The sequence below is a fragment of the Bos indicus genome, chromosome 5 (genome assembly GCF_029378745.1).
Source record: "Bos indicus isolate NIAB-ARS_2022 breed Sahiwal x Tharparkar chromosome 5, NIAB-ARS_B.indTharparkar_mat_pri_1.0, whole genome shotgun sequence".
Classification (NCBI taxonomy): domain Eukaryota; kingdom Metazoa; phylum Chordata; class Mammalia; order Artiodactyla; family Bovidae; genus Bos; species Bos indicus.
The window spans coordinates 68,051,873-68,062,783 of record NC_091764.1 but is presented as its reverse complement, the minus strand read 5'-3'; positions in this window follow the sequence as shown (position 1 = coordinate 68,062,783).

The window sequence follows — 10,911 nt, the reverse complement described above, 5'->3', positions numbered from 1 at the left end:
GCCATTCCATAAATCAGTGCCTGAGGAATACTGGCCTAGTAGACTTCAGAAGTCCTTGCCAGCTCTAATGGGCTGTGATTTTTCATATGGAATTCACTCAAGACAGGTGTCTGGATCAGAAAGTGCCTTTCCAACACTATAAATTCATGTTTCTTAGATTGTATAAATCCCTCTTTAACACTCTCGTTTTTACTTTCATATATATACGCTTTTAAATTTAAATGCTTTCAAATTCTTCTTTCATATTTTAGGGGAAAATGCAAGACTGAAATGCTTGAAGGAAAGCCAAAATACCAAAATTTGGATAAATTAAGCAAGTAAAAGAAAGAAAAGTGGCAGGGGGGAAACTGTTTTTTCTGTGTGCTTCCCATCTCAAAAATGTAAATTCCGTCTAGGCCAGGGCCTTAACTACCTTGTTTAGAATCAGTTCTTCACACTGGCCCGAAGTCAGTGCTCAATAAGTATTTGTTAAATGAATGAATTTATCAATTCATTTTATCATCAATACATCTGGAGTTGAATTTATCTATACACTATCATTAGAATTCCCTGTACTTCCCATATATAAAGTCGCTGCTCTCTTAAGGCAGTTTTTTTTTTTTTTCCTTTTGCTATGGAGGCACAGAGGCAACAATTCAGCCTTTCTGAGGCCTCAACAAGACAGGCAAAGGGAGTCTGTACTTTTAAAGGAAGATGTGTTTGGCCCCTCTGACTTGCCAGGGACTGGCCCTAAGTAAACAGGTGAAGAGCTTGTGCGACCATGCTCTATGGAAGTTTCTAGAATGAGTCTCAAGGGTGGCATGAAGTCTATGGTGGTCAAGATCACAGCCTCCTTTCCAGGTCGCTATTTCTGGGCTGGGTCAGGGTAGCCTTAGGCAAATTCCCCAAATTCTTGGTGCCCTGGTTTCCACATCTATGAATTGACGATAATGACAGCTCCTCCCTGAAGGGTGTTGAGATGATTAAATGAGTTAAAATACATAAAGTACTTTATACATATATATTTATTTATTTGGCTGTGCCAGGTGTTAGATGTGGCATGCGGGATTTTTTTTTTTTTTTTCCAGTTGCAGCATGTGGGATCTAGTTCCCTGATCAGGGATCAAATCCAGGTCCCCTGCATTGGGAGCAAACAGTCTTCGCCTCTGGACCACCAGAAAAGATTATATAAAGCACTTTTCAAGCTAGTGTGGACCAAAAAGTGTTGTCTGCCAAACCAGTAAACAATGAATGTTGCCTGCCATCAAGCTAACAGCCACTGCAGCTGCCCCTGCAGTGTGTCCTGAGGGGAATTCAGGGTGGATCAAAACAGGATACTGGCCCTAGATAGCTAAGACGCACGCAATAAAGAATAATTTGAATGAGCCTAAATTCTTGCATCTTCCCATACACGCTGCTGCTGTTTAGTCACCAAGTCCTGCCTGACTCTTTCAAGTTCTTGTTCAGTCTTTTAGTCACATCCAAGTCTTTGTGACCCCATGGACGGCCTCATGCCAGGCTTCCCTGTTCCTTCACTATCTCCCAGAATTTGCTCAAGTTCATGTCCATTGAGTCGGTGATGCTATCTAACCATTATGTTGTATACCTTAGGCTTATACAGTGCTGAATGCATGTCAATTATGTCTCAATAGAACTAGAAGGAAAAATGGGGAACAGAAGGACAAAGGCACAAACAGCCTGGGATCTTTGTGCCACTGGCGCCTCGATCTCCTAGAACAGTGCCTGGCATGCGGTAAATGCTCAATAAATACGTGTTGATTGAATAGGAAACTGAGGCAAATTAAGCATTACTCCTTCTAGAGGAGAATGATGAGGCCCAGAGAGGTTGAGCAATTTTCCCAAGCTTCACAGAGCTAGGAAGCCCTGTATCTAGGACCTGAATCCAGCACTTTCCACTATGAGCCGAGTACAGAATAGTAACATGTGTATGGGATTGGGTGAATAGAATGTGATACAATAGCTTTTGGTCTGAGATGAGCCAAAGGGTGGGAGTCTTCACTACTCATCTGTTAGTGTTGATGAGCAGACTATTTTAGTTTAGAATATAAAATGTAGGGGAGCCGAATTCCCCATCCTGAAGTGTGTCTTTTCGGCATAAGCATGGTTATTTTTAAAAAAACACAGCAGACGTGGGAGAGGCTCTGAAAATACAGTAGAAGTTACCCTTCATAAGAGATGTTTCCGTGTATATGGAAATCTCCATTTGTAAGGGTGTCTCCCTGCTGTACCAAGAAGAGGGAGATGGCTCAGTTTCTAGAAACTCTTACTGGTGGATGACAAGGTCTTAATCTGTAGCACAACCTCACCCCTGCCCACTGCCCCTTTTCCTGGTGAACCTCCCATCACTAACTCCCCATCCCAAACATCTTATTTTGTCTTTCGCTGAAGATGGTATTTATTTTTTAAAAAACATTTCTGTTTTCTTCATTCAGGCTTCTTTTTTTAAAGATTGACTTTTTTATTTATTTATATTTCTGGCTGTGGTGGGTCTTTGTTGCTGCATGTGGGCTTTCTCTAGCTGTGGGGAGCAGGGGCTACTCTCCAGTTGCGGTGCGCGGGCTTCTCATTGCGGTGGCTTCTCTTGTTACGGAGCACAGGCTCCAGGTGCTCGGGCTTCAGCAGTTGTGGCACACAGGATCAGGAGTGGCTTGAGGGCTCTGGAGCGCAGGCTCAGCAGGGATCAAACCCATGTCCCCTGCATTGGCAACAGATTCTTTACCACTGGACCACCAGGGAAGTTCAGAAGATGGTATTTAAAGTGAGGACTTCCACCTTTTCAGAGAGTAGAACCTAGAAGGGAAGAAGCCCCTTCTCTCCTACCAAATAGGGTCTAGAGCAGATGGCTCATTGCAGGAGGTAGTGGGCAGATCACCCTAGCCTCCAAGCCTGCAGGAATCCTGATGGGCCAAGTCTACACTCCCTGTGGCTCAGTTTGACTAGGTAATAATAATGTAAACAATGCCTCCCATGTGCTTAGGACAAAGCAAAAGACAAGCAAAGGCTTAGAGGGAACCAGAGTTCAAACCCTCTACCCGCCAGCTGTACAGCCTTGAGCAAGCTACTTCTTTTTGACCCTCAGTTTTCTCATCTGCAAAATCGGAATAAATAAAACCCACTTTCTGGGGCTTTTAGAAAGGTCAAATGAGATGATGCCTATGAAAGGAGGAAGAGGGCAGAAAGGGGACTGTTGCCCACCGACCTCTCAAAAGACAGAAAAACCCATAGATAAGCAAAGCTAAGTTCATCGGACTGATTGCAGTTAAGAGAGAATGTCACCATGACATTTGAAGGATGTCTCAGAAGAAGGATGTCTCAGAGAACAGTTAAAGGGTTTAGGGCTAGAGATAGTTGGTTTCAAAGTGTGTCTTGCATAGCTGGGGATTGTTGCAATTTGGGGCATAGACAATGATAAAAATAGCTTTTGATCTGGTATCAGTCAAGGGGTGGGATTCTTCATTACAAAGCTATTAGTCTTGACAAGCAAACTATTTGAGTTGGCTTACATTCTTATATTTGTTAAGACAAAATTCAAGTAGGTAAATTTGAAGGTTAATTGGCTTTATTAGGAAATTTACGAATGGGGCAGCATCCACAGTGCTCTGAGGGGGTTGAACAAACTGGAAGGTTTATGTAGATGAAGGATGGGGCAAGGGAGCTATTAGCAAAAGACACAAAAGGATTATTTTTAGGCCAGGACATCTTTTGTGGCAGAGGGAACTACAAAGGTTTTACATACACATTGCTTCCTCTTCTTCTGGAGGTCAGGACAGGCAGGAATAGATATAGTCCCCTTGAAAATCACCTCATTTGTGCTGACCAGAAATTTTCAGGCTGGTTGATTAAGGTTACATTTCTGGTGAACACTGAAACTACAATTAGGTTAGGTCTTAAATCTAGGTTTGGTATCATGGGCTTTAGCAGAAGTGACACCATTTGGGGTCTATGGCTTTTCTCTTTAATATATTCCAGGAATAAATATTTTTTTCTTTTCCCAGTATTAACACAAGGACAGAGACGTGTGTTCACTCAGTTCTGAGGATGTCATCAAGCATGTCAACAGAATGACCTTATTTAATTCCACAACAGTCCCAGGAAGACTTATCTTAGCCATCCTTCCCTGAGGTCCTTGGAAGTAGATTTTATTCATTGCTACTTGAAAGATGTAGCAATATCAATAACCTCAGATATGCAGATAACACCACCCTTATGGCAGAAAGCAAAGAGGAACTGAAGAGCCTCTTGATGAAAGTGAAAGAGGAGAGTGAAAAAACTGGCTTAAAACTCAACATTCAAAAAACTAAGATCAAGGCATCCAGTCCCATCACTGCATGGCAAATAGATGGGGAAACAATGGAAACACTGACTAGACTTTATTTTCTTTGGCTCCAAAATCACTGCAGATGGTGACTGCAGCCATGAAATTAAAAGACACTTGCTCCTTGGAAGAAAAGCTATGACCAACCTAGACAGCATATTAAAAAGCAGAGACATTACTTTGCTGACAAAAGGTTTGTATAGTCAAAGCTATGGTTTTTTCCAGTAGTCATGTATGGATGTGAGAGTCGGACCATAAAGAAGGCTGAGCGCCAAAGAATTGATGCTTTTGAACTGTGGTGTTGGAGAAGGCTCTTGAGAGTTCCTTGGACTGAGAAGAGATCAAACCAGTCAATCCTAATGGAAATCAACCCTGAATATTCATTGGAAGGACTGATACTGAAGCTGAAACTCCAACACTTTGGCCGCCTGATGCAGTGAAAAGACCTCATTAGAAAAGACCCTGATGCTGGTAAGATTGAAGACAGGAGGAGAAGGGGATGACAGAGAATGAGATGGTTGCAGGGCATCACTGACCCGATGGACATGAGTTTGAGCAAGCTCTGGGAGATGGTGAAGGATAGGAAAGCCTGGTTTTCTACAGTCCATGGGGTCACAAAGAGTCGGACATGACTGAGCAACTGAACAAGAACTTGAAAGATGAGGAGACTGAAGTCGGCAGGCATTATTATTCATTCTAGAGGGGAAAAATTGAGACTCAGAGAAGTTAAAGATTTTGCCAGAAGCTCACAGAGCTAGTCAGTAGTGGATTGAGAATGTGAATCTAGCACTTTTTTTAAAAAAAGATTTTTTAATTTGATGTGGACAACTTTTTAAGTCTTTATTGAATTTGTTACAATATTGCCACTCTTTTACATTTTGCTTTTTTTTGGCCCCAAAGCACATCTGATCTGAGCTCCCCAGTTAAGGATTGACCCCTCACCCCCTGAATTGGAAGGTGAAGTCTTAACCACTGGACAACCAGGGAAATTCTGAGCACTTTTGATTGTGAGTTGAATATGAATACATCATAATATTTCCTTAAACCAAATGAGGAAAAGTGGAGCTATCTAAGCAGTACTTGTAATAGCCCAATCCAGAAAAAAGAAATCTGTCAACAACAGAGTGGATAAATGGAATACTCGACAGCAAAGTGGAGTCACACAATGGAATACAAAGAAGAAAATGAAGGGGACGCTGTCACCTGTCCCAACATGGATGCATCTCACAGGCACACGTCAAGGGAAAGAAGTTGGACACGAGAAACTACCTACTGCGTGGTTCAACTCATAGAACGTTTATGAACCCATCTAGAGGAAAGGACCGAAATTCCTTTGGGGATGAGGCAGAGATAAGGGGTAGAGAAGCCTGCGGGGCAGGGCGGGTGTCTGGGAAGGAGGCAAAGCTCTATTTCTTTATCTCTTTACCTGGAGAGTGGTCACACAGCTGTGCTCACCTGTGCTAACTCATTGAGGATCACACTGATGGACTGTGAATTTTCCTATATATTTTTACTTAAAACTTTTCTTTAAAGCAGAGATATTTATACTTTGTTTCAAATGTTAATTTCAGGATTGCTATTCCAGAAGATGTCTGTGATCTTCCAAGTTGAAATTAAATGCGCTAAGGCCCCAAAAGCACTCAACAGAGCATCTGGAATGGAGAGCTACACCATATAAATTCTAGCAAGTGTTATTATTACTCTTATTATGTCTTTGACTTTCCAAACGGCAGTGGAGAACTTTTGAAAAGTACACCACGACTAATTCCCAGCTTGACTGCCAGGAGTTCGCTTAAAGGGGGCCAAGGGGTGGTACCAAGGTATAATCCTCCCGCCATCTAGGACCTTTACGAGCATGGCCACAGGCCATGGAGGGCTGGCAGGGGGCGGTGGGGATCCTGGAGGGCCCAGGCTGTCTGCCAACCTCGAGATCCCCTCCTGGGTCCATATGGTTTTCTTTGCCCTTTTTCCATTACCGGCACAGGACACCTTTTTATAACGTGAGTTTCTGGACTCAGCCTGAGCACAGGCGCATGTACTTGTAGGAAAAGCAAAGCAGATGCTGGACACGGGCGGCCACCAGGGCCAGCTGCTACTGCCACCTAGTTAACTGTGTCCCACCCCAAAGGTCTTCTCTTCTCCAAGGCTACCTACACCTCTTCCCCACCTTGCACCTTGCTCCCGCGGCTGCCCAAGCCTGCACGCTACCCTGGGTCTAGTGCGCCCCATGCACGCTCATGGGGCTGAGTTGACACACATGTATCACACGTACATTCTCACTCATACAGGCTCGTGTGCTGACAGTCACGTGCTCACACACACTTACACATGCGCATTCATGCCATCTCACATCAAGAACGACTCAGGACAAAGAACGCCGTTTGTCCACTAGGAGAACCCAAACCCTGGGCACAGTTTCTCAAACTATGGTCCCCGTAAATCCCTCCACACAATCACCTGCTGTGTAAAAACATGCATCCTGAAGGCAAAACTACAGCATCCTGGCCCAAGGGGGTTGCATTTTAACAAGTCACACAGGTGTGTTTTTTCTTACTGCAAACCTGAGAGCCAGAGATCTTTCTAGAAAGACAGAGGGATGCTTGGGCACAAAGGAAAACACTTCTGAGACAGGCACGCACAGGGCAATGCGAGTCCACACCTCTGACCCCAGACCTGCTGCTCTGGGTCTGGTTGAACTCAGAGGAGGCTGGGACCCACCACGGGACAAGAGGGAGGCAGAGGTTGGGTTTTTGCGCTTTAGCAGTAATGGAAGCATATTCCAAAGGCTGGAAGAGAGCAGATGTCACACTCTACAGCAGGGTTATTTTCTCAACCCTGGAAGCTTTGGATGGGGACTTTTATACTAGGTTGCTTGACTATCAATTGACAGGTAATATACTATCCTAGCTTTTAATGGCTAAAACAACAACCATTTTATTATCTCACAAAAATTCTGTGGGTTGACCAGCTGGTTCATTTTTGTAACCGCAGAACTAACCCCAAACTGGCCCTATCCTGTTTTGAACAAGATACTGAGTTGTTTTCCAGAGACAAAAACAAAACTCCAAGTCAGGCAGCTACCATGCGCAGAGGAGATTTTGACCTCAGATCACGTCTGGAACCCAAGAACAGGGGCATAACCAGAACCTGAAGGCTGGAGCCCTTTTAGAAGCACTGGGTCTGTTGTCCAGGAAAACCTGATGCTGAAGCCCCTCTAGCACACCTTACCGTAAAAGGCCAAGCCCCAGGGCCCTCCAGTCAAGCCTGCCCACCAGCACCACCACACCCCAGCCTTCCTCCTCTAACTCATAGAAGTTTGACTGAACCCCAGACTGGGGAGGTAGATTTGAGCCTTGCCTCCTGTCTCCTTGCTGTCCACCTCACAATACACCTCTTTCTTTTCCCTAAAACCAGTACTGTAACATTGGCTTCCGTGTGTGTTGGGCATTGAGCCCTTTGCACCGTAACAATGTCTGCTGGCCTCCCTTGGGGTCTCTTCTGTGGCTTCAGTAAGATGGCAGCTGGGGCTAGAACTTTCCAAATGGCTTTGCTCATTTGGAATCATAGCAGTGGAAGGCTGGACCTCTCTCTCTTTTCTCTCCCATGGTCACATAGCTAGCTTGGGCTTCTTCACACGGCAGCTGGATTGCAAGAGTGAGCATTCTAGGAGAAAAGAAGTCCTTCCTCTCCCCGGTTTTCACACCATCTTGAAACAATTGTGAATGAATGTGTCTTTGCTTGTGCTGTGCGTGTTATGTTAAGTCACTTCAGTCGTAACTTAACTTTAGGGCTAACACTTTGTGACCCTATGAACTGTAGCCCAGCAGGCTTCTCTGTGCATGGGGATTCTCCAGGCAAGAATACTGGAGTGGGTTGCCGTGCCCTCCTTCAGAGGATCTTCCCATTCCGGGGATCAAACCTGTGTCTCTTAATTCGCCTGTATTGGCATGCAGGTTTCTTTACCACTAGTGCCACCTGGGAAGCCCTGTCTTCACTTAATAAAGTTAACCATTATAGCATCAACTAGTTTTCAATTAATCTACACTAGTTTTTCATACCATTAGGTGTCAAGGAAGAAAGCAGAATGTTTTGACAACATCCAGATTTTCTGTTTTATAAGAGAAAAAAACCTTTCCTAGAGTCAACCATGAATGGAGTACCATCCTCACAGAGGCCAAATAATTCCTTCAAGACAGACTATTTGTTTTCAGACGTGAAAAAATGTTAAATATATTACATTTCTAAACAAAAGCATTAGAAAAAATCTTAATGACCTTGGGTTTAGCAGTGATTTCTTAAATAGAACATAAAATATCATGAACTGTGAAAGAAAAAAAAATCAATGAATTGGACTTCATCCAAACTTAAAACTTTTGTTCTTCAGAAGACAGCTTTGAAAATTAAAATGCAAACCCAGCTGGAAGGAAAATATTTGCAAAACATAGAGTTGACAAAGGACACATATCCTTTTAATATAAATAGTACTAACAATTCAATAAGAAGATAAACAACCTAATAAAAAAAATAGACAAAACATTTGAACAAACACTTCACCAAAGAAGTGATACAGGTGGCAGATAGACACAGGAAAAGATGCTCAACATGTTGCTAATTAAAGAACTAAAAATTAAAACCACAATGAGATAATAATATCTCCTACCAGAGTGGCTAAAATTAAAAAGACTGGCCATATCACAGCAATAGAGAAATGAATTATGGACATGGGGAGAGGGGAGAAAAGGGTGAGATGTATGGAAAGAGTAACATGGAAACTTACATTACCATATGTAAAATAGATAGCCAATGGGAATTTGGGAATTTGCTGTATGGCTCAGGAAACTCAAACAGGGGCTCTGTATTAACCTAGAGGGGTAGGATGGGGAGGGAGATGGGAGAGAGGTTCAAAAGGGAGGGGATATATGTATACCTATGGCTGATTCATGCTGACATTTGACAGAAAACAATAAAATTCTATAAAGCAATTATCCTTCAATTTTAAAAATTAATTGATTTTTAAAAATGCCAGAGTCACGAAAGAGTGAAAAAATTAAGAGTGATTAAAAGACAGAGAAGACAGAAAGAAGATGCAACACATGTGTACTTAAAATTCAGGAAGAGAAGAAAGAATGAATGAGGCAAAAGCAATATCTGAAGAAATAATGGTTGACAATTTTCTGAAACTTTCCAAAATGTCAAGCTACAGATTCAAGAAGCCATTCAAATCTCAAGCAGGATAAAATTTAGGATTAGCAGATGTCTACATTATGCTTTCATATATACTTATTTTGTATATTTCTACTGAATTCTTTTATAGTTCTTATAGTTTTATATCTTTTTGGTAACTAATTATGTAATACACAATATGTGGCGTAAATGCTGCAACTCCTTTCTCCAGGGTCAGTGTCAGAAATCATTAATTGGTCATCTGATTGAGGCTAGTGCAATAAATCGTTCTCAAGAGGCACTCTGCTGGGAAGTAATCCTCTATGGCTTCATCATGTGCCTGCACAAATTCTGAGCAAAGCATTTACTGTCCATTGTTCTGAACTGTCTTTTCAAGGTTGTACAGCAAACACCGTTGGAAGATACAGTATCTCCCTCATGAGCAAAGGGAAGATTTGCTAGTAAAGATAAAAGACTCAGCGGATTCATGTCAGTGTATGGCAAAACCAATACAATATTGTAAACTAATCAGCCTCCAATTAAAATAAATAAATTTATATATATATAAAAGGATACAAGACTCAGATCTTTAAGCCCCGAGTCCTTTTGTAACACATTGCTGCATGTGCCAGTGTCATCTGGTTCTCTTCATATCACCTGCTGGGAATTGGGATCCAGGAATTGATGTAAAAATGATGTAAAAATGGGGTTCAGGATGGGGGGACACATGTGCACCCATGGCTGATTCATGTCAATGTATGGCAAAAAACCATCACAATATTGTAAAGTAATTATCTTTTAATTAAAATTAATTAACAACAGCAACAAAAAAAGAATGGCCATATCAAATATTGATGAAGATACAGAGCAACTGGAACTCCTACAGTCTACAGGTGATACATATACTATGGTACAACCACTTCATAAAATGGTTTGGTAGTTTCTTATAAAATTAGACATATACCAATCATACGACCCAGTCACTCCACTTCTAAGTGTTTACTCAGAAGAAATGCAAGTCTATGTTCACATAAACAATTACATGAATGTTAGCAGCTTGTCAAAAGAAACAAAATCAAATGTCTATCAACAGGTGAATGGATAAACTATGGCATATCCACACCATGAAACACAACTCAACAATAAAAAGAAACAAATTACAGATACACACAACAGGACGATTCTGTGGTATCTTAAAATAATTCTGTCAAGTGAAAGAAGCCAGACACCGAAAATACATACTGCATTGATCGCATTATATTAAATTCTGAAAATACAAACTACAGTAGCGGTAAGACCAATATTTTTACCTGGACGCAGGAGTAGAGAGAAATGGATTACACAGAGGCATGAGGAAACTTTGGGGTTGATGAGTATATTCATTATCTTGATTGTGGTAATGGTTTCACAGATGAACAAATATGTCAAAACTC